Below are 24427 nucleotides of genomic sequence, written 5' to 3'. Positions count from 1 at the left end.
CAAGATCTTTGCTGCTAAACTACTCATCAAATAGCAAAGCTCGAGGAAGCCAGCCCTGCATATTGGTGATGGATTGGGATGGGAAAGGAAGTGCTGATCACATCAGATGGTTGAGCTCTGTATTCTCAATAGAATAGAAAGCTTTGTGCACACTTAAATTGTGGTGAAAGAAACCCTAGACCTCTAGCAAAAAATCAGTGTCTGGTAAGGCCCTTGCTCAGTGCTATGTTTGGGTGAGGATTACAAGGTTTATTTTCAATTCTTATGTTCAGAGCGTAACCACTGAAGAATACTTTGTTGGAGATGTTCCAATGCTTGGAGTGAGTTTCTTGTCAAATGACAACACTCTAAGAATGGACTGCAGAAGACTCAGAAGTAGAGGGGCCCTCCGCCCTGGGTGTCCCTGTGTGCAGGGAGGGCTCCGAGCAGGGCCCAGGCTCTGCTCCAGGGCCCAGCAATGGCACCAGAGGAACAGGCAGGGACTGAGGCCAGGAGGTTCCACCTGGGCACGAGGCAGAACTTCTGTCCTGGGCAGTGATGGAGGGCTGAACAGATTGAATAGAGAGGGTGTGGAGTCTCCTCACTGGGGATATTCCAAAGTCAACTGGACACAGTCCTGTACCTTGAGAAGTTCATGGCACACTGCTACAACAAACAAATGCCTCACCATGTGGCCTCGAAAATCAGGATTTCCCAACACTAGCAGGGTGAGAACACGCTAAGCAAATACCTAAAGTTTTCTATACGTGCCTTTTTTTTTCTATAGGACCCCCTGCACAGAACAAAGCTTTATCTATACCCATCACAGACTTGACTTATATTTCAGCTGCTTTTTCAGATATTCTAGAAAAGTTTCCTATAGCTAACTTCAGTGCAAAAGATCAATGTGTATCTACTAGTTAGGTATCTATAAAGACTCTAACTAACATTCATAGTTATTTGCTCTTGCTAAGTTATAGGGGCAGCCCTGAAGGACAAAATAGTGACAAAATGGAACAAAGCATTTCCAGCTGGCACTGCTTTCTTATTCAGCTTTCTGTGTAGGATTTTATATGTATCTTTCTGTAGATTTGGCACTGGCCAGGAGTGGAAAAGAGAGCTGCTCTGCCTGGCCAAGTGGTGCAGTTCAGAACTACAGTTTTCATGCAACTTTATTATGAAACTGTTTATGACAATGCTGAACTCATATACATAAATGTAACCTAAAAACCTTAGGAAATTTTCAAGCCTCCTAGAAAAGCTAACATCTTTAGGAATACCATGGACTCAAACTCAGTACTTGACCTTAAAAGCATATCTGAAGAAGAATGTTGTGGAGACTGTTTGTATTGAATATTTCAAGCAAAATTTTTTCATTCTTATGTTCTTAAATGTTCATGGGTTTGGGCTATGAAATATGAGACTTTTGCAATTCTGATGTACTTAATAAAGCTTTGGATGCTGCAAAGCTGCCAGTGTTCTTGGGGAGATACATGTATGAAATGCTTTCTAGAGTTTTTAACAGTAATAACTGTCATTTCAGTCCCTCACTCTGCTCTGTGAAGCAGAGCTGTGGCAGTTTTGTTCCTGGGAGGTGCTAAGATGCTCTGCTGCTTGCTAGGTTTTGCTCTGCGCTGCTCACATCTGGTTTGAGAGGCACAAATGAGAGGTCTCACCATACTGTGGCATCTGATCCCAGTAGCTGCAACTCATTCAGGAAGCACAAGTAGAGATGGATCACCATGGAGTTCCACTACGAGTTCCAGCGTGCACAAACATGTCATGTTATCTCCATTAGCAGAGAGGTGAAGATGATCTAAGGGAACCTAGAGAGATGTGGCATCCAGCAGCAGCCTGATTTCTTTCTCTGCTCAGCATTGTTTGTATGTGCATCTTAGATTGAGCACTCTGTCTCAGAAGAGAAATGACCCAGGGTCCAGATTCCACTTTTTTATTAGAACTGATGCCTTTGGAAACAACTTTGGCAACGTTCTGGGCAGAATTTTGTCCTTGTTCCACACACAGAAACAGATTCTGTGCAGAATTTTGTTCCTGTCATGAACAGAGAAGCAGATTTCTCTTTCCCATTTATCTTTCACTTCCATGTCTTCCCTTCTGTGTCCTCCCTCTGTTTTTTCTCTCTGCCTCAAACGATAGGTGTCTAAAAAATAAGGGTATGCCTTCTGGATGTACCATTTGAATGGATTTTAATTATATGGATCTGGATACACCTCAATTCCTCAGCACCTTGAGTGCCTAATCATCTTCAGCACTGCTTCCAGTTAGGAGTAAATTTTAAGTTAACAAATTTAAAATTGGACAGTGCAAAAGGCTTCTTCCCTTCTCCCCATTAATCACAGCATCTTCAAAATTATTATTTGTTTCTCTCCTTAATAAAAATGGTTAAACAGGGACATCTCACAGCCATAATGAATGGGGGCAAAGTGTATTTAATTGTGTGCTGCTGAGGATAACCATGGCCACAGTTCAGCAAAAGATTATCCAGTTTTTAAAAAAACTGACAGTCTAATTAGAGTGACCAGAGTTCCTTTTTCTTAAAAATAAATTATGTACAAGCCTCAATGAGAATAAATTTTAGCAGACTGGCATGAACGGGAAAGTCTTGAGTAATATATATGAACAGATGTAAAGAAATTTGAAGTTTACATCTGTATTTTAACAGATTTCAGTGGGACCACACTGGGCTCAGGGAAAAGCAATTGGAAGGACATTATCCTAAAAGCCACATGTGTGGAATTTTCACTGTAATGGGACGTTTTTATGCTCAGAACAAGGGTTGTGTCCTTTGCTTATATGGCATGATAATGGTGGGAGACACTCAGATATAAAGAACAGGCAAAATAAGTGCTTTTGTCTCTCCTCTTGGGGCATTTGCTTTGTGGCTTAATTGTAGAAAAAAAAGTCCAGTAGAGAGAAGTCTAAATTTAGTCTATGCTTGGGGGAACCACACCATTTCAATTTTTCTTGGCAATATTTCAATATTGCAACAAGTAACAAATTCTTTGGAGGTGGTTTTGTAGCCACTGAAATCAAAGTCTAATATCCCAGTGACTTTTTGGTAGCAAAGTAAAGATCCTTTACTTTTGCAGAGAGACTTGTACTACTTTAGGCCCTCTAAATACTTCAGAAATCCTTTTGGCTGCTAAAAATAAAAGGGGTTGTGACATTTGTTTACAAATCTGCACCCTTATGGAAGTAATGGATTGACTTCTTGACTCAATGGGGGCAGCAGAATTCCACTAAATGGAAATGTTTTAGTCAGACTTTTAATTTAAAATGCTAACACTTTTGTTTTACATCTTAATGTTGCACTAACACTGAATTAAAATGGAGTCCCAATGGTTATGTGCAATATCTGAATCAATATCACACAATTAGTGTCATGAAAATTAATATTAAATGATATAATAGAAGTGGGACTCACCAGAAAGAGGGGATTTTTAAGGGAATACAAAGCTTTGGTGTCCATTAACTCATGCCTGACGAATGCTAAATTATCAAATATCGGGAAAATACTTGTGAGAGTTTCACTAATGTCCACAAAATGTATCCTGATTCATGCTATTGTGATAAATTCTGTAAGAATTCATTATGACTCAGTACTTTTAATAGATAGTTACCCATACATTTAATCTCAATGAACTCTGGCATTACCACGTCCCAGTGATTAGTCCCACAAAGATGCTCTGGTGGACTGTGTCCAAACTCTTTATTTAAAGACTACCAATGGCTGCTTTTTCTGTTTGACATATTTAAGTTTGGAGCTTTCAGTCATGACTGCGAATCCACATCCTGCCTCATTTTGTGGCTTCGTGGTCCATGCAATGCCTCTGTCCATGTGGTCTCCACAGTGGGCAGGCTGATGTGGATGTGACAACAGGAGGAGCACAATGATGGATGTGATTTCGGTCTGTCCAATCACATGTTATATAAATACTAAATTCATTTGCTGGACAAGAAAACTGCTTGGATTCAGGTTTTATCAGACACTAGATATATGGATTTTTTGAGGTTGTTCCCTCCACTCATGGAGTCTCCCACATCTGTTCCACTGCAGGTCATGGCAGGGCCTGTCCCAATGCCTTCAATGCATCAGGAATCTAGTTTGTATTCTCTGAATGTAAAATAACATGTTTTCTATCAAAATATTTCCCTGCAAAAATAATCTCCCAATAAGCAAACTGATCTTTAATATCTGAAACATAAAAGCCATTTACAATTCATTGTAAATTATTACAGACATACTCAAGCATGGGCCAATTTTCAAGGCGTGGGAACAATATAAATTTAAATTAAACTCTTGTAACTTTGTGAAAATTGCAGATATCTCTTTCAAGCTCTCTCCATCCTTTTAGTTGGATATGCTCTCTGAACTAAATTTAATGTAAATGTTACTACTTTCACCCAAAACACATGTCCAGACACAACAAAGTTTTTAGAGCATATGCTTTGCTGGATTTATGCCTGGATTAAATCCAGAGAAGCCCAGTGTGCTCTTCTAAGCAGGACTGCATCCATACATGCTTATATGACTTCCTAAATCAAGGCCTTTTTTTGTTTGCATTGCTCAAAAACTTGCTCTCCATATTTATTGATTTTAAAAGGATTCACCAAAGTAACAATTATAAACCAGGAGTAAGGGCAGTGTTACACCAAGTTTATTTTCTATGTAGCCAGTAGACAAATGTGCAACAGAAAGTCAATTTACCTGTATTTAATAGTTCATGGTCACCATTTGTCTATACATTCCTTATGTCACTTATAGATTAAATTAGTAAAATTAAAAAATACTGATTTACTTGGTTCTTCTAGAACTACATAGAAATTGGTTGCTACATTTTGATTTTCACGAGAAAAAACTGCAGTAGGTCAGAGTCGACCCTATTGTGTGCCAGAGATTAATTTGGCCTTGTGATAGATTTGGACATTATAAAATATGCTTCTACTCTGAACACATGCGGCATTAAATAGCAGCTTATACCAATCAGTCCCACACTCTGAGCAGAGTCAAAATTGCTGACTTCAATGACAAAGTGACTTTTATAATGTTTTTTCCCCAAAAGTACATGCTTGAGATTGTAACTGAAGAATGTGCTTCTGCATATGGTTGAATTCAAAATATTTAGATGGCAGTGCAAGCTTGCCTTGAATATGTACTAAAGTGCAGCTCCTGATAAAAAGAGATTTGCCTGCACAGAATAGGGTGTGGTAGCCAACTTCTGCTCCATCAATTAATCTAGCAGGTCAGGAAGATCTTTTTTTCTGAAGGAAAATAAAAAGAATCTTCATGCAAGGCACTACCACCACCACTGTTTGTTTGGGTAGTTTTTTGTTTGCTTGTTTTTTGTTCGTTCTTTTGGTTTTTTATTTTTATCTGGTTGCTGGGGTTTTTTTTGTTTTGGGGTTTTTTTTGGTTATTTTATTACTGACACCCTTAATCAGCTTTTCCCTCTTCTTCTCCTCTGATATTTCAGTGCTTTTTTCTCATTCTGTTAACATTGCTGTTAGAATTCTCTACACCTAAATTTTCCTCAAATCTTTCGGGGAATCCTAAGTAATGAATCTGTAGTTCAAGCTAGGATTCATGCTTTTCTTTCAAGCAAATACATCAGAAGGCCCTGATTTCCACAAAGGAAAACCATTTCATGTGTATTTACTTCAATGCTTGCTTGACCTTTCTTGTGCATCGACAGGTACATGTGTGTTCAAGCACTCACAGAAAAATCAGGCCCTGATTTTGCTCTCTTGAAGCACCACTTTGGTTTGCTCATTCTCCTCTGAGTACTTGGATACATATTCTTCTACCCCACATAATGGACCTTTAACTACAAACTCAAGGTACCTTTTGTCCACTCAGCTCTTCACAGTTATTTCAGCACATGGTCAAGTAAAGGAAAAAATTGAATTATCCTGTGTTGAAATCCATGTTGCACAAAGTACACTGGTCACAACTGTCAAGTGAATGACATTTCAATCAGCCAAGACAGGTCTGCAGGAACTCCAGCTGTCCCTTAGGTTCTTCCCCTCGTGGAATTGGAGGCGCAGGTTGCAAGGAATGCTGAATTTCCTGCCAGACTTTATTTTCACAGGATCAAAACCGTTTAGGCTGTCAAAACATTAACAGCTCCAAGGTATCACCTTTATCTCAGGTACTCCTCAAGCTGGTTATTAGAGACTGGAAGAGTATCCTGGAGGAGTGTCACTTGAGATTTACTTGAGTCTCACCTGTTTTCCATGGGGTGTGATATTTATGTTTCCATAGGCCAGGATGCTGAGCTTGGTGGACTTTCACCCTGGACTTGTGCTGTTCTTGCTTCCAAGAACCTATAACCAAACCATCCTTATTCAAGACATAGAATTATGAATAAACAGCACAATAATTCATGTAAACTGCTATTAATTTATTTGCTATTATTAAGTAAGCAAATCACTCAAAATCTGCTTGGGCTGGGAAATGAAGCTCCGTGGGGCTGACTGCCCTTCAGTCAATTCCAGCTGGAAGAGGAGAGGCAGGAACTGGGGCAGGACTAGTCCTACTGAGAATCAGCTCTCTGAAAATTGGATGTCTGGCTCAAGCTGCTCGCATGGGGCTCTGTCTCAAGCACCTCGAGGGAGTGATTCATCTCTCTCATCTGAAAGATTAAACTAAGTGAGGACAGCTAAACGTGGGGAAAATCAATCTTGTTCTCAGTTTCACCCTCTCTTGTGTTTCCATTCTCTTAAGTTTTTTCACCCCACTGATTATATTCTAAGCAACTGAATAATGATGTATAGCAAGCTTAATAAAGCTTATCAAATTAAAAGGAATAAAAAGGATTCTTAAACCATCTGAGGCTCCCAAGGAATAACAAAGATGTTTCACATATTTTCTTCCCAGAGTCTGAAGGACACAGAGAGTCAATGGAGACATTTTTGTTCCCATAAAAAAAGAAAAAACCCAACCAATAATATTAATTTCAAGGGGTTTGCCTTGCTTTGTTTTGTCCAGGTTAAGCCCAATCTTTTTCACTTCCTGGAAAGAAAAGCTTCCATTTTCAGCAGCAAACTTATTTCTACAATTACAAAACAAAAACAGGGGTTAAAAATATGAATCACCAAGAGTTTTCAGGAGGAAAATTATCGGAAATTCCATTTTCTTCTGGTATTCAGAATTTTCTGTGTGCTTTCTTTTCAGTCTAGAAAGAAAAGCTATTTTGAATAGTCAAAAAAACAGCATTCTTTCACAACTGTTCTTGCTTTCAGTTTCTTCCAGAGGACTCTGCCTTGTTGTGAATGAGTAATAACTGTTTCCAGAGCTGTCCATGAGTAAAGTCTACTCATTTCCTTGAGCCAAAATGGGCTTTTGTGTCTGGGCAATGACTTATGGATCAGATTTAGTTATTTCAGAAAAAATGCCTCCTGATGCTGCCAGCAGCACTTGTAAGAGAGGATGCATGTCTGTATGGGATGCTTCCTGAGCCCAGGCCTTTGTCTTCATCTGTGCTATAATTTCATTTACCTGTCAATAGGGATGATATTTACATCAGCCTCACAGAGCTGTTGCAAAGTTCACTTCAGTAAAATTTGCCATATGTCAGGTCCTTGGAAGCAAGATGGGATGGAATTATAAAGAAGCTATTTTTAGTATTCAGAAATTAATCTTTTAACCTGCCAGAACAAATGCTCTTTGCCTTTCTCTGTGCCCTCAAGGCTGCTGAACTCTGGTGAATCATGAGCAGAAATTAGCTGCAGACTTTGCCTGCAGACAAGGTAAGGATTGCATCAGACCCTGTGTAAATAAAGATATGTTCTCAAAGACCTGTTGGAGTCCTTTGGAATGTGAAGATTGTGTTGGACAACTTCATAGATGATTCTGCAGCTCTCAAACCCAAAATTGTTCTGTTGGAAAGGCTTTCTCTAGGAAGTGACAGCTGTTTAGGCCACTAAAATTTAGATTTGTCTTCTGAAATCTGCTGGTTTTCCATCATTTTCCCCCTGTTTGGAATTAGTAATTGTCAGAGTCGCAGTTTTCAAATGAAAAAAGTTAAACTATAGGAATACCTTTAAAAAGTAATCAGGACCAACAATGAAGCAAAGTTTATGAGTCCTAAATAAATAAAAAGCAGCCATGGCCTGGAAACTAAAAACTAAGACCAAAAAGGTGAGAGTGCTAAGGCTTAGAATATCTGGAATGGAAAAATGCATAAAGAGTAAATAGGGGAAGATGATTTTTTTAAGCTTCAGGCTTTCTTTTTCTTAATTATGTTTTAAGAATGCTTCATTTTAATTATCAACATGAATGGTTCAGTGACTCAGTTCTGCAGACCTCAACAGCTACAGCTCAACAATGTGCAAAATCTGTTCCTCACACTACCTTTCCCTCTGATACTTTACCACGGCTGCTGCTATGTTTCAGTTGGGACTGTGTGACCAGAAATGGGAATGTTAGGGAGAAAAATGTCTGCAAACACTCACATTCCCTTTGCATCACCATGAAAAATGCCACACCATCAGTGTGGCACTGGCCTCCCTGCAGAGAAATCCTGTGAGCCTCATTGCTTCAAGCTGGCCAAGCTTCCAGCTTCGGGAGAACCTGCCCAAGAGCTTGCCAGGATGATGGGATCTGAAATAACACCACTGTGGCCCTGTCCATTTTTCACACTCTTTGTGTGAGCATGCACTGGCTCAATCAGTGGCTTTGGACAGAAAGTAGGTTTAGATTGGATAGTGGAAAATAATTCTTCCTTGCGAGGGTGGTGAGGCACTGCCACGGGTTTCTGGCAGACTGGAATGTTAATGGATAATGACTCAAAACAATCTGCCACTGTGGAGGTGCCTAAGTGTTATTTTTATGCTTTTGTATTGCTGTGTCACTATAGATAATCATAACCAAAATGGCTACAAACCTGCTTCCCATTGCAAACAAACTATTCAAAAATAAATCTTGAAAATATATATACATATATATATATTTATAAACATGGTAATTTGTGTTGTTTCATTTAACCTGTCCCAAGATATTTATTAACAAGAACCTGGGATACCCTTGCCTTCAGAGGCAGCTCATAACACTTGCACAGAGCAGCTGTGGCTGCCGCATCCCTGGAAGTGTTCAAGGCTAGGTTGGATGGGGCTCTGAGCAAGGGATAAGGGAAGGTGTTCCTGCCCATGTCAGGGGTTGGGAATTAAATGGACTTTAAGGTGCCTTGCAAAGGCAAAGGCAAATCATTCTATAATTCCATGATCTAGACATGGGAGGATCTGGTCCAGCCCATCACAGCTGCACAGCCCCAGAAGTAGGAGCACTGAGCAAGGGATGAGTGAACCCCAAAGCTGGGATGTGGCTGTCACACTGCCAGGGTCACTTCATAGTGCCTCTGTCTGGTGTCTCTGCATCAGACAGACCCAGCAGCCTGCTCAGAGCTGACTTCACAGAATCACAGAATCGTTTATGCTATATGTAGTAGAGATAATTCACGCTGTAGAAATAGATATATGCATGTATAAAATATTAGGACAAACCAAACCTATGCTTGTAACTACTCTGACCAGGGACTGCATTCTATTCAAATTATAATCAGTTCCTGGAAAATGCTAAAGATAATATCAAACCTGTTGCCGTATGAATAGGGGAGGCTTGGGCCATGAGCTAAGCCTGCAGTCGCCCTGAAGGACAGAGTTATGCACATTGTAGCCACTTCCCAGACAGGCCGGGACAATAGCAGATCGTTTACTGTATGAATGAGACTGGCTTGGGCCGTCAGAGGTTTCCTGTGGCACCATGCACTTAGAAGAAATCATCTGTACCTTCTTGGAATGGAATGTCCTGAGGAAAGCTCACAAGACTTGGCATCTACGGTACTCAGGAGCTGGCATCACCTGCTCCATATGAATACACCTTCTGCCGTGACACTCAGACATTCGTCTGGGTTTGGACTTCGTCTTTGTCTGTTTCTACACATGTATGGATCCAACTTCACATGCAAAGGGACACAAAGAAATATGCAGTCATCTCTGCCTCAGGCAGAATAAACTGTATATAAGCTGGCTGCTGAAGGCACTTGGTGTGAACTCCTGGGGAAACACTGCCACTTTGTCAGTGGACCCTAGTTCACCCAGAGCCTGTGTCCGGGGCAGACGCTGCCTTGGCTGTGGTGGTTTTTCTGAAATTTTCTATTTTTTGTTATCAATCTAATAAATCTTTGTTATATTTTTCATAAATTTGGCTACAGATTTGATAATATATAACAGTTTAGGCTGGAAAAGACCTGCTAGATAATATAGTCCATCCTTTCACTGAGCTCCTCTTTATCAACCAGACCAGAGCACTGAGTAATTTCTTGAAAACCTCCAGGAATGGGGACTCCACACATCCCTGGGCAGCCTGTTCTAGTGCTTAACCACCGTTTCCACAACAAAATTCTTCATATTGTCCAACCTGACCCTCTCCTGGTGCAGCTTGAGGCCATTTCCTCTTGTCCTCTCCCTTGTTCCCTGGGAGAAGACCATGACCCCACTTGCCTGCACCTTCCTGTCAAGGAGTTGCAGAGAGTGAAGAAGGCCCCCTTGAGCCTCCTCTTCTCCAGGCTGAGCCCCTCAACTCCCTCAGCTGTTCCTTACAGAATGCGCTGTCTTGGTGTATTCAGAGTACAGAGCTTGAAGATGAACAGGGGTCCATGCAAACACCAAGAGCTGCAGAGTTACCATGGAGGAGAACCAGCCAGGCATTTCAGGTACAAAGAGATAATGGAGATATGGTTCAGAGGAGTGAATCATCTCTTTCGTGCTGCTAAAATGCTGCTCATAAAATGTGATGACAGCCTCAGCCTTAATAACATGTGCGCTATCTCTGTGATCAGCACAATGTTTATTTTAGAGAATGGTGTTTATTCCTTCCATTGCCTGTCCTCGTCATTCAAGGCTGAACAAAAGATCTTTTGTGTAGTACAGAGCTGGGCTTAACCCTACAAAGGGCTAAGCATTCTTGCAGCAGTGGACTTAGTCACATGCTTAACTTTAAGCATGTCAACAGCCCCACTGAAATTGGCAAGACTAATTATGTCCTCAGAGTTAAACACGGGGCTTAAGTGCACTTTTGGACCACAGCCAGAGTACTCAGCACCTTTGCAAGCCTGATCTGCCAGTGAGTAAATTTTGTTTTGGAAGAATTTATATTCAAAGAAAGCAAAATGACAAAAAAAATTTAAAAAACCAAATCAAAACAAAAAAACTAACCAAACTAACAAAAAAACCCCTAACCCTTGCATATTTCTGTAAGGATTATTAAATTGGATCCCGGCCAAAACTTTACCATTCCCACCAGCACATGCAGCTGTTCTCCAAGAAAAGGGTGTAATTCCAACCCCTGGATAAAAGTGTACATTTCAGTGCATTTGCCATAAGGAGAAGTTTGCCATAAGGAGAAGTTTGCCATTTTTCACAGTTCAAGCAACTTTTCCTGGTTGGTGGCAGTTTCCTTGTCTCCAGTGAAAACTGCCTCAATTTCCTATGGAATGTTTACAGGCAGAACAGGAAACAGTTTCATTTTATTGCAACTCCAGAGTGTATTTCCCATTTCATCAAGCCCATGAAGAATGTCTTCCAAGCCTGCAAGCTGAGCTGTGGCTTGGAGAACTCCAGGGGAGAGTTTTCAGGTATTGAAGGAGCTTTAGTGAGACCTGCTCTGAAAAGTGCACCTTGAGTCTCCAGAGAAGGGTGAGGTGAGATGAAGTTCCACTGCTGCACCTTCATCTCATTCCAGACCATTGCCACCATTGACGAGAGCCTGAATAGAAGTCACTCTCTGCCCTCAGTAATTGACAAAGTAATTCACACAGTGAAAGACATGGCTGTGAAACTTTGATTCCTCACTTCTCATCTTGCCATCTCCTCCAGGATGAATCCAACTTGCAATTGCTGCTCAGCTGTATTTATTTTTTTTTCACCTGCGTACTCATTTTCCCCACTGGACACCCCAAATTTTCACCAGATTACTTAAATTCTTACCTTCTCTCCTACTACTTAATGCTACCAGTATCTGTTCCCTTCCACCACTGGAAGTGAATGCATCCCTGCAAACAATTTCTCATGGATGAAATAAAAGAGGAGAGGAAATGGAAGGGGGGAGGGAAGCAGGAAAGAGGTAAGTCCATGAGCTTTGAGGTTTGAGCTGTGCACCTACCAGTGCTTTTCTAGCAATGCTTTCCCAACTTGCCAGAACATGTCATTCTAGCCTTCCTATTATCACTTGTGAAATTAACAACTTGCACTTAGAATTTCTGCTGGAATGTACTTGTCTGTTGATTTCCCATTTGCTATTTGGTGAGGCTCATAAGGAACAGCTCCAGTACCTCATAACTCCTTCATTTCTCCTCCTCCCCTCCTCTTTTCAAACCAGTCACTGAAGTACAGCTGCTCTGGCTTGGAGATCCTACACAGAGCTTGGAAGCAATGTTTGTTAAACAGATCTTCAATTAGCTGTAAGGTCCACAGGTTTAGCTCTGGAAACGCTCAATTTAGCAGCTGACCTTTCAGTTCAGTCACCTATCAACTGGACTCGTTTTTAAACCCCAGTCTTTACCTACACTCTTGGCACTGAAGGAGGGTTTTGCTTCCTCCATCCACCTTTGCTAAATCACACAAGAGTGCATGAGGTGACATTTTCTGCTTTCTAAGAGGCCAAAAGATTATTTTGTTACAATATGTATAGTTCTGCTTTTAATCCTTGCTGTCTTCAGGTTCAAGTGACTTCAGAATTCACTCCTACCCACCATTTATCCAAATCATTCCATTAGGCCCATCACAATGGTACAGGAGAAATGAGGTCACTTTCCTGGAAGGATAGTAACTGCTGATTTATTTAATAAAAAAAACAGAATCATCTGTAAGCACAGCAAGCTACAGACTGGAGTGGGATGGTGTGAGTGCCTCCTTCTGCATGTTGGATATTCCCATAATCCTAGAATGGGCCAGGTTGGAAGGGACCACATTGGGGCAGCTGGTCCCACCTCCCTACTCCAGCAGCGCCATCCCACAGCACAGGGCACAGGATTGTGTCCAGAGGGGTCTGGAATATTCCCGGTGAGGAGACTCCACACCCTCTCTGTTCAATCTGTTCAGTGCTCAGTCACTGCCCAGGACAGAAGTTCTGCCTCCTGTCCAGGTGGAACCTCCTCGCCTCAGTCCCTGCCCGTTCCTCTGGTGCCTCTACTCAGCACCACCAGCCTGGCTCCATCCTCTTGGTGATGCCCTAAGTTTTAGCTTTCATATTCTCCAGATTCTGTACTGCATTAGTGTGTAAATCTGAACATATAAAATGTTAGCAAGTTCTCTTCACAGCTGAATTAGACAAAACAATCCTTTTCCAGACTCAGAACCAAGGATACTGTTGCAGCTTCAAGCCCAGAAAGTACAAACAACGGCAAATTGAGGAGAGAACCTGGGAGGATGAGACTCCATAACCTGAAACTGCAATTGGACAATTAATTCCAATATGTAAATGGACCAAAACTTATAAAAGTGTGAAAACTCATGCCCTGGAGTCCATCTTGGCTGGAGCCACAGCCGGACTCTTGTACTGCCCAAGGTGTGTCCTTGGAAGGCCTTTTAATAAATACCTACTTTATTCTTTTAACACTGTCTAGCGTCTATCCTAGGTAGCCTCTCAAGGCATCATTGGCATCCTCCCTTCTTCATTTCAAATGTCAGTGACAGCTGTGTTTTTTCCCTCAGAAAATCTCTTGCTCATTCATTGCTTTTACACAACAAGACTAACAGGAAAATCCCAAGCTCCTGTTTGTATGACTGCATTCAAGCACAGGTCCTCTTCCGTCCCACGGAATCCTTCAAACATGGAGCACAAATTCAAGCAGTTTGGAAAAGCAAGACTTCAGCTGTGTAAAATGTTTCAGAACGTTGAGAGCAAAGTCAGGTAGCAAAGGCAAACTTGCTGTAAGGCAGCAGTTTTGAGGTATTTACTTTCCAAAATGCTGGCTGGCAAACATTTTATTTTGTCATTAGAAAATAAACACTGAAAATACTACTAGAGGCTACAAAGTATTTAAATTGCACAGACTTCCTAGACACTCTAACACTGTTAATGATGTTTCCTACAAACTCTGAGATATTGATGGTTCTTCTATCCTGTTTAGCAGTAGAAGTAATAATAACACTGTCGATTTTTAGTAATCTGCAAGAACAGCAGCATCAATCTGCAAATTTTTAAAAGAACAGGCATCTGAAATCATGCTTTGTTGCAATGACTATTTCTTTCTAAGATTCTCCATGCTCACTTCCTCTGGGACCTCATGCTAAGCCAGATAAAACTGTTGTAGGTCCTGAGGAGCAGATCCACATGGCATATGAATATTGTGAGATATCTGAGACATCCAAAGTTTTTTTGTTTTGGTTTTGTTTTTTAAAGGGAGTAATCATGAGAAATGTCTATTTACTTCTCCCTGGAGGAATTTGAGACAGTTCTGAGGAAGTAGCACTTAATAACAGTACAACATTTTTGCAGTCACTGCGACATGAACTCTGTTTTTGTGGAGAAATTGCACAGTTTGGAAAACTATCAATGCAGTGAGAGACAATTTATCTTTTTGTATTCAGAAAATAGCACTTTTTGGTATGACAGAACTGCCATATGACAGGCATCTTCTTAAAGCAGAGGGGACCTTTTAACACTTATAATGAGGAAAATCAATCTAATTCAATATGAAAGAGCAACAGTAATGGAGTCAAATATTTTAAGACTCTAAAGCAGAGAATATTCCACCAGTCCTTGCCCGTTCCTCTGGTGCCATTGCTGGGCCCTGGAGCAGAGCCTGGGCCCTGCTCGGAGCCCTCCCTGCACACAGGGACACCCAGGGCTGAGGGCCCCTCTCAGCTGGGGCTCCTCTCCAGGCTGGACAGCCCCAGCTCCCTCAGCCTTTCCCTGCCACAGATGCTCCAGGCCCTGAATCATCTCCACAGCCTCCACTGGCCCCAATCCAGGAGCTCCCTGTCCCTCCTGTGCTGAGGAGCCCAGGACTGGACACAGCACTGCAGATGTGCCACACAGGGCTGGGCAGAGGGGCAGGATTCCTGATGATTTCATGTGCTACTGTGAAAGGAGCTGGAGGCTGAAAATGCAGTCACAGGGGTGCCTGGTGCCTCTGGGCACACAGCAACCTGAGAGCTTCCCTGAAAGCTTTCAAACTCCCTCTCTGTGGGAGTGCCTTCATCAGCTCTCTAACTGATAAGTGAAAGGCCATCCCAGGCTCTGCTGTAGGATCTGGGTTAAATGCTCTAGGGCAAACAATGATATTCCCTTTGGGCTTTCCATATCTGAGGGGAAGATCTGAAGCTCTAAAGTACTGAACTGAAAGAATAAGCAGCAAAAACAGTTTTGTTATATAATGCTACAGCTACACCTCCACACTACAGGGATTGCAACTCTTCCCTCTCTGTTCTGTCACCTTTCAAAACTTTCTTCATTACATATGCAAATGATCCCAGGTACTCTGAGACAGGAACTGGAAAAATTTTAGTGGGGTAAATGGATTGAGACTATCCAAATCAGATCCAAGTGCTATTTCTTTTTCTGATTTAGAAGATGAGTTACCTTTTTCACTGGATGACCAAGCTGAGCTGTAAAGCCCAGGCTCATGTTAGAGAAGTCTGACTTGAGGCCAACCTTTTTTCTTATCAAAACAAAGGCTCAGCTAACACGAGAAAAGTAACCTTTGAAAGCATTTAGCAGCTGGTGAGCAAAAAGATTATAACAGTTCATTCTATGTATGTAATGTATTAAAAAGCTTGGTAAAGATAGACTTTTCCTAATGATAGACTGTGAAACATCACCATTTTGTGGCTGTAAATAAGTGTGAAGATTCACCATGAGTCTGAAGGAATATGACATCTGCAGAAAGCATGTTAAGTGTCTATTTCTCCTATTTTTTTTCCTTCACTTTTGCTATGAGTGGTAAATTAGATCTGGTTTTTCCTTGTCTTTGGCTCTTGTATCTTTTTCCCAAGTTTCACTGTGTCTGTGAGCATCTACAAAATTCCTCAGAGAAAATTAGGAGTGACTTGCAAAAAACATATAATAGAATTCATATAAATGTGTATATACACATAATTATAAATATTTATAATTATTAATTTTTCTTTCCTATTTCCTGATGAAGACCAGGCCATTTGTAGGCACTGCAGTCAGGAAGGAGTCAGAATTGTGCAAGCCAAGGGCAACTCAGGTTCTGTAATTTATTCATGCAGCAAGGCTGTCATTAGCCACTGTCAGAATATTTCATTTCAAGAGTTATTATTGTGTGTCAGGAAAACTATGGGATGGGGAAACTATGATGGTTTTGTACTCAGCTGCTGAATGGAATTTAGTCTGGTATTGGCCAAGGAACTAAAAATTAGTATCTGGGGAAATTATTGGTTAAGATTATTCATCTGTCAGGAAACAGAAGAAATCTACCTCCCATTGATTTTGGTAAATCTGTAAATCAAGGTTTGCTATTCTAAGTCAAGCTGAACAAAACCCATTTGAATTATTCACTGTGTTGATTCCCAGACTGATATATGACACTGCCAGGCTGGTGAAACTGGCAGAATCTTATGCCACAATGCTACAATTCAAAAAAAGCATTCCAGAAGGTGGAAGAAGACTTAAGATGAAGCCAGAATCCCAGGTGTGTAAAACAAGGAAAAAAATAGTACAACATGTGAGCATCAAAGAGATTTTCTGTAACTCAAGGAAAGCAATTCAAAGAAAAAAGAATTGTATTGGATTTTTTTAAAGAAAAAAACCCAAAACTAAAGCAGAAAAAGCCAAAGCAACCTTTACGTTCTAATTAAAACCTGGACAGTTTGGTTGTGCAGATACAGCAATCAAGATCACAGGCACAGGCACTTCATTCAAGAAAGACATGACTGAAGACTTAAAGTCACAGGAAAGAGAAGTGAAGGGCAAGATAGGGAAAGACCAGAAGGAGGGACTACCTTCCAAATGCCTTCCAAGGCATTTTTGACATAGATTAAATGCTTGGCATTATTTTATTTTCCAAACCTTGTTAACTGGGGGAATTTCCCAACACACAGAGAGAGCAGATCTTTCAGCAGGCAGGGCCTTATCTTATCAATTTAAGCTACATTGCTGTATATTGATTTGCTGACTCTAATCAGGATGTTCTTCTGAGCAATTAGATCTTGTCTGAAAATGTAGGAGTTGCTGCTTGCCTCTACTAATCCTGAGATTTCTATCAATACTCACAAGATTCAACCAGTACCAGCCAGAATGTGGCGTGACTGTCCGTTGGAATGGAATCTCCATCCAGGATAAGGCATCCCCACTCCCACACAAACTCACGTCTTCCACCAGAGCCTCCTGCCTCGAATCACGCTTGGAGGATCCTGGCCTCCTCCCCTGTCTCCAAGGCAATCTGCACTGACTAGTGTCTGATTCCAGAGCTCACGTGGCTGTTAGTCAGGCCTCTCCTTTCTTTCCCCTGATCAGACGGCCTGGAACAAGTCCACATGGACAGTGAGGAGGAGGAAACTTTTGTTCCCTTGGTTTCTGCAGCATGGTGGGAATATTACAACTTACATCTCCAAGGCACCAGCAGAACATCAGTACCTTCCCTGGCCAGAGGAAGGGGAGGGAGACACTGTGACTCAGTCACTTAGCTGAGTCACCATTCTGGCAGCAGCAATTTGGGTGGTGCCACTGTCACCACCCTCCTCCCTCAAAGCTGGGCCTGTGCTCACTCCCTGCCTGCAGGAGACTCTTCTCATCAGGCACTGAGGTACCTGCCCTGGTGTACCTGATTTTAAAATTAGGATGACATTCTCCAAGCCATGGAATAAACGTGAAAGCATTCCTTTGAAAGAAAAAAGAAACTGTACCCACCAAAACCTTCTAAAATACCAAGTCACCCTTTAAGCTGAGTCTGGCAAGACTTTAGGCATTAAAATAAACATTTCTGCATGCCAAATGTTCTCCTTTCAAATTGGAAAGAGGAATTTATTTGAAATTGTTAAAAAATCCAAGAACAATGCAGAATTGGAGTTTTCCCAAACTGTCCTTTCCCTTTCTCACATCAGAAGCAGAGAGTGATAGTGATATTCCTAGACACTAAAATAAAGACCAAGCAGGTGGTCCTGTCCTACAGTATTTAATCATTATCTCAAGCTTCCCAGGAGAACCTTAGTCACCCTCACACCTCCTACAGTGGTGTGTGCCACAGATAAATCAGTTCTCATAGTAATTACAGGCAAGAATTCTTACAAGCACCCATAGGACATTATTTTATTTTCAGGCTGAGGAAAGTTAAAAGCCATTTAAAAGCTATAAGTCAGGCATGAAGGACACTTAAATTGTCTTAAAAATAGCACTGGTTTTGCAGTATTTATGAGCAAATCTGGGGAGGACTCAGATGTGGATCAGACCCATTAAGGTGTGAATTATATGTAATGCAAGATATGCCCATCTGCCAGTGCTTTTGAGGCATTCAGATCCCTACACAGAGTTCTTCACTTACTGCTTCTCTAGAGTCAAAGCAGCCCTGTAGGCCCAGGAGTGAATCTGGGCTTTGTGTCAAGATCAGATGAATGGCAGCTGTAAAAATTATTTGAGGATCAGCTGCAGCTCAAAAGAATGTGCGTGGTTCTGGTGGAGTTTGAGGTGCTCCTGCAGTAAATGGATTTGTTTCTGCCCTGGAAGTCCCTGTGTGCTTTCTAAAATCTGAACAGAAAAATCATTTTCACAAGCACTTCTAGGTCAGTAATTTTCCCTGTTTTCACTGAAAACTTCCTTTAGAAATTTACTTGAACAATTTTAGTCAGACATTACCACATTAAGGCTTTATGACAGTAAAGTTTTTATTCTCTCACAATTTGAAACAGTCCTGAACAAAGATAATCAAGAGGAAGTAAATTCAAAATAGAAATTCTGCTAAGATAACAAAGATTATGTCTAATGTGTGAAAAAATACTGTGTTCAACTGACATATTTTGCTTTATCAACTTACTTTTTTTCATTTCCTGTGTCGCTGCTGGCACGGGATGAGAAGGAAAGTGGAAAATAAATCTTGTTGCATGACTGTCTTCAGAGTCTTTATGCTTTGCTTTTCTATACACTGCAACCATATTTAGAGCTAGGCTATCCCTGAAATGTGTATTTATGTAGCTATTCCTTTTCTCCTTCTTTTTTTTTTCTTTTGAAACAATTTAAGTTCCCACACTAAGAATGTGAAAAGAAGCATCAGCAGAATGGGTCCATGTTTGTGCCATTTGGACCCAATCACCTGAAGATGATTTTTATGCACCTGAGAGATGATGTGTAATGTTTATCCTGCTGAGGACCACAGCCCATGGGACACTTAGAAGCCTTGCTGAGGCATGGGAGTTGCTCAGGGATGCCAGAGCTGACTCTGGGCACCCTGCCTGGCGTCCCTGTCACCAGCAGGGCTGGGAGGGGAGGTTCACTCCATCCTGAGAGCCACGTCCCCATTGCAGGGTCCAACTGGGCTGTACCTATGGCACTTGTCTTGCCAGAGGGGCTTTGCAGCACAGCCAACTCATTCCAGCTCTGGATTCCCACCAGGTGCAGGTGGTTTAGGGATTTCTGCAGGGCATTCAGCAGGAGGGGGAGATGAACTCTTGTTGATTGTCACCAGGAACATCAATTTAGGCCGGATAAGGATCAGGCTTGGAATAACCACATGGAAAGCAGGACCCTTGTCAAGGAATTGGTGAGTCAAAATTCCAGACAAACCATATGAGGGGGATCTGGGCAGGCCTAGGAAGTCTGTATCAGATCATATTTGTATCCCTCCCAGTTCAATGTTCTATTTCTGACTGCAGGCAGTGCCAGTTATTTCAAAAGAAACTCAGCTGTAGACCATTGCAGTTTATCCCCAGGGAAAGTCTGGGTTTATATTTATGGCCTATGTCTTGAACAAAAGATTTATATCAATTTGAAAAAAGGGTTGATAAACATTTAGTCTTTTGGACAAGACACTCTCCAGCCCCTGGAGAGAAGCATTTTGACAAACCCTGCAAGGGATGACAGGGGCCTCAGACGCATTTTTAAGACTCAAGTCTCGGGGGTGTGGGAGGAGCTCATGCAAGAGCAAAGTCACTTTAGGCTTTGCAGGCTTAGACTACAAATTTCCAGGGAGATCCAAAATTCATACCCATGCCATGTGAAAGCAAAGTGCCTCTTTCAGACAGCATTTACCCCACCTGAAACTGAGGACTGAAAACCCACCTCAGTCCCCACTGTGAGGTGCTCTGCACTTCCCAGGGAATACCCAGCAGCTTTTAGGAAGTTTAGATCACCATTCCTGCCAAACCCCAGGTTTCCCTGTAAAGTGGGCACTTGGAGTTTGCAGGGCAGAGAGGAATGGTGATCAGCAAACCCATCCAACCCACAGCTGGATGAAAAACTCAAGATGAATCTCCAAAGCTGTTTCTTCCTTCAGAAGCACTGGGCTGACTCAAGATTTACTGGGCTGTCAGGACTAAACAAGGCATTCAGGAGACCTCCTGATCCCATCCTCAATCTCACTAACTTCCTGCCTCACCCAGTGCCCCCCATGGCCTCATGTTAATGAAGGGCTGTAATTGGTAAATGAAATTGATTACACAACTCTTTGAATGAGGCAAATTGTTCATCTCTGGAGAAAAGGTATCATTTTCTGCTATGCGTAAATCAAACCAGGGTCTCTTAAAAGCCCGGGGTAAGTAGAGAGCATTTCAAATTGGCTACAAAGTGCTGGACAAAGCATTGGCAGAAGGAGGGGCAGGGACAAAAATTACCTTAGCCGCTCTTTACTATCCCCAGTTTCTGTGATTCTATGAATTTTAAATTCTGAGCTGCACAATTTAATTACCACTTGCTAAGAGCTGCAGAAAATGGAGCCATTTTCTACTGGGGGCAGATCTGTCCTGTCATCTGTCAGCTGTGAGGGGGATAATTATTCCTACAGAAATGTGGACATAAAATTGATCTGTGTCTGCCTGAAGGACTGTACATTGGGGCATCAAAGCTGGAAAAAGCTGCCAGAGGTTGTCCTAAAAGCCCTAAACCTCTCTTCAATAAAGCAGTCTGATCTCTGCCATGTTGCAGGACTACTCAATATCTTGTCATTTAATCATGTTAATATTTTCATATATCTGGTTTTGAATTGCTGCAGAGTTCCTTTACTCTCTTACTGTCTTACTCTTTTTATAGTAGCCATTTTACTAATGCAAAGCTTGGCCTTTTTTATCTGAGAGGAGAAATGTATTTCTAGGTTATTCTGGGAAACAAGGAATAATTCCTTTTCTTTGTGAGATGCCCTTGTCACATTAATATCACCCTTTCAACTCTCTGTAATCCTTAAGGGAATCCTCCAAGCCTGGTGTCAGTTTTGTTCTGAATATTTATCATATTATACAGGTGCTCCTGAAGCTGTAATAACAGCACAGGATAAAAGGATCTCAGTGTCTGGCCATATAAATATAAATTATGAGCCTGTGTATTCATAGTATCATAGAACCATAGAATGGACTGAGTTGGAAGGGGCCACAGGAATCATCTCTTTCCAGTCTCTCTGCAGACTTCCACTAGACTGGGGGGCTCATTCCTAGATCAGAAAACCTGTGGGACAGGAGTAATAATTTAACATTTCTTGTGCATAAATATGCACCCTACTCTCAGGCTAAGCCTGACCAGTTTCATCTCCCATATTCTGTTATTGCAGGAATTAACATTTTGGGGAGTTTGCCTGTGCTGATTTTACGGGAACAGAGTGCTCTGGGAGGAGTAATGATGGATGTTCCTTCATTCACTTAACTGAAAGGCTCTCACTTGTGCCAGCTGTAAGTTTGGTTTTACAGACCAGATGATACTCCAATTATTACCTTATTTTTTCCAAGTGGAGATGTTGTTAGTAAGTGATTAACTGTGCTCAGCAACAGTTTCTTCAACTGTGCTTTTTCTGACCATTTTTCCTCTTGTTTGCATTTAATTGATTTATTTATGTAGACCTTGATGTGTTATAAACCCTAAAATTATCCTAGACATCAAGTTTCTTCTCAGGGGAGACCTCATCTCACTGTTGATGGCCTGATTTATTTAACTCACTGCAGAAAAGCACTATTTCTGTGACATGCCAAATTATGCATTCTCCCTAAAAACCTGCTGTGACAGACAAATAAACATTTTAGCCATGGAAAGGCAGAAGCAGAAAGGTGTTGAGACTTGCTGAAAGCCACACAGTGTTACTGTCAGAGGCCAGATTAGGATTTTGCAAGTCACTCATCAGCAAACTCACTTGATTTGATATCTGGGATTTACAAAGAAACTTGGCGAACTTTACCAGTTCTCCAGCCACTGGCACTGAGATAGGATCCCAGGAAAAGCTCATGTAGGACAAAGGTTCTGCCAGAGCTTCCTCTCCCTGTTTTGTGTGTGTGTGTGTGTGTGTGTGTGTGTGTGTGTGTGTGTGTTTGAAGACAAAAAGGATGTGGCAGAGAGGTGCAAAAACTGTGGGTAGAAGTTATAGCAGCCATTCTGTGACACTGTGAAGTTGTGATGTGTGGTTTACTGACAGATCGCTAAATCCCCTTGAGCAGGGAGGTGGCCTTGCAATATGGGACTGCCACCACCCAGTTGGTTTGTTCCCTTTTTTTTGGAGAGGTTCAGAAAATGGATCTCCAGGATCTGAAAAAGGCAAAGCTTGCCAAGTGCCAGTACCTCTTAATATCGCCATATCCAGTTTAGCAATACAGTTCCTGTCTCTGATGCCACTTCTGTGTTTGGGACATCCATGCCCTATATCCCTTCAGGAAGACTCATTGACCTAAGCTTGCTGGGTTGGTTACTCAGATAATCCCCTCAAACAGGAGAGAACCACACAAATGGACTGGGTTTTTTTCTAGTTACTGTGTTTTAAGGATTGTGTGCCATGTGAAATAATAAAGATTTACTAAATTATGCAATCATAGAATGGCCTGAGTTGGAAGGGGTCCTAAAGATAATCTAGATCCAATCCCTGCCATGGGCAGGGATACCTTCCACTATCCCAGGGTGCTTCAAACCCTATCCAGCCTGGGCTGGAACACTTCCAGGGATGAGGCAAATGGAAGATGAAACCTGCTTACCTTCACATACATGTACCAGACCATTCCTAGAATCCCCAGAAGAGGTTTAGAAATAGGGCACAGAAAAACAGAGCAAAACTTCAAGAGCATTTCTACTCTCCTTCATAATTCAGGTAACTATCACCTGTGGATTTTTCTCAGTATCTTCAAGAAAAAGACAAAGTTCCTTTTTCTGTTCACTTTCCAGCATTTTCTAACAATTCAGTACTTGCAGTTGAAGGACATATGACGTTTTTAATGTCATTGTAATGTCATTTTTCTTCACAGGCTGCAATAGTTTTTTTCCCTAGCTCCTTCTCTGGAGAAGGGGGCAAGGATGGACACAGGACTGTGAGACCTGTTCAATAAATAATTTAATTCTCAGTAATAGTAACATCTAAAACAATCTTCCCTACCCCAAGTGGAAATTGTAGCTGGACACAGACATATTCCCCCAGCTGCACAATTCCCAACAAAAGTACTATTTAGAACTAATGGGTCAAAAACATTCCAAGAGTAATTCTGCTGAAAATGGTAGTGTGGATCAATCTGAAATTAAATAGGTGGTGCCTAAACTCTTTCTTGCCATGGGCAAGCAAAACCTGGGATGTGGAACAGCAAGTAAAGTAAAAGCAAAGTAAAAGCAGCAATGGGAGTATTAGAGAAGAAAATCTAAATGATGAAAATCTAAGCCTGAGCAAAATTTTTCTTTGTGTCCCAAGAGGTCTGGTCACACATATATTGCACATTTATATTTTATATGCATATATACAGTGCAATTATGCTCTTGCACATAAACATTTGGAGGAATTTTTGCTGCATTTCAAAGGTTTCCAAAGTGCAAACCTGTGAAATATTACAGATATATCAGGCAGATTTGGGAGCCACCTTAATTTTCAAAATCATTGTAAATGCCTTTATGAAAGAGAGATTTTTTTTTTAGCTAGGTTAGGTCAAGGGCCACGAGAGGGATGTAGAAATGGAAGCAAAGTCTACATATTCCAGAGTGTTCCAATTTTCAATTCCCATTATATTTTTAGCTTGGGCTTCAATTGTCAAAGCTGCTGTATACATGAGTTGTTCCCTCTGGGTGTTTAGAAGTAGAATAATTAACTGTGTAGGTTGGTTGGTAGTAGATAGGTAGATGTGTTGTCACAGAAATCAAGAAGAAACTCTCTATCATCCAACACTCTTGTTCCTTCAGGTCTTTTATTTCACTGCTCCAGCCTAAGTTGATTTTCATTTAAATGTGGTAAACATAACAAACCCTCTCATGAAATGTTAGAGGTCAACTGCACCCCTCATTTTATTTAGTGTATGTTTCTTTACTTAA

This window comes from Ammospiza nelsoni, chromosome 5 (assembly GCF_027579445.1).
Source record: "Ammospiza nelsoni isolate bAmmNel1 chromosome 5, bAmmNel1.pri, whole genome shotgun sequence".
Lineage (NCBI taxonomy): Eukaryota > Metazoa > Chordata > Aves > Passeriformes > Passerellidae > Ammospiza > Ammospiza nelsoni.
The sequence above is the reverse complement of the archived record's forward strand: the minus strand, read 5'-3'. Positions refer to the sequence as shown.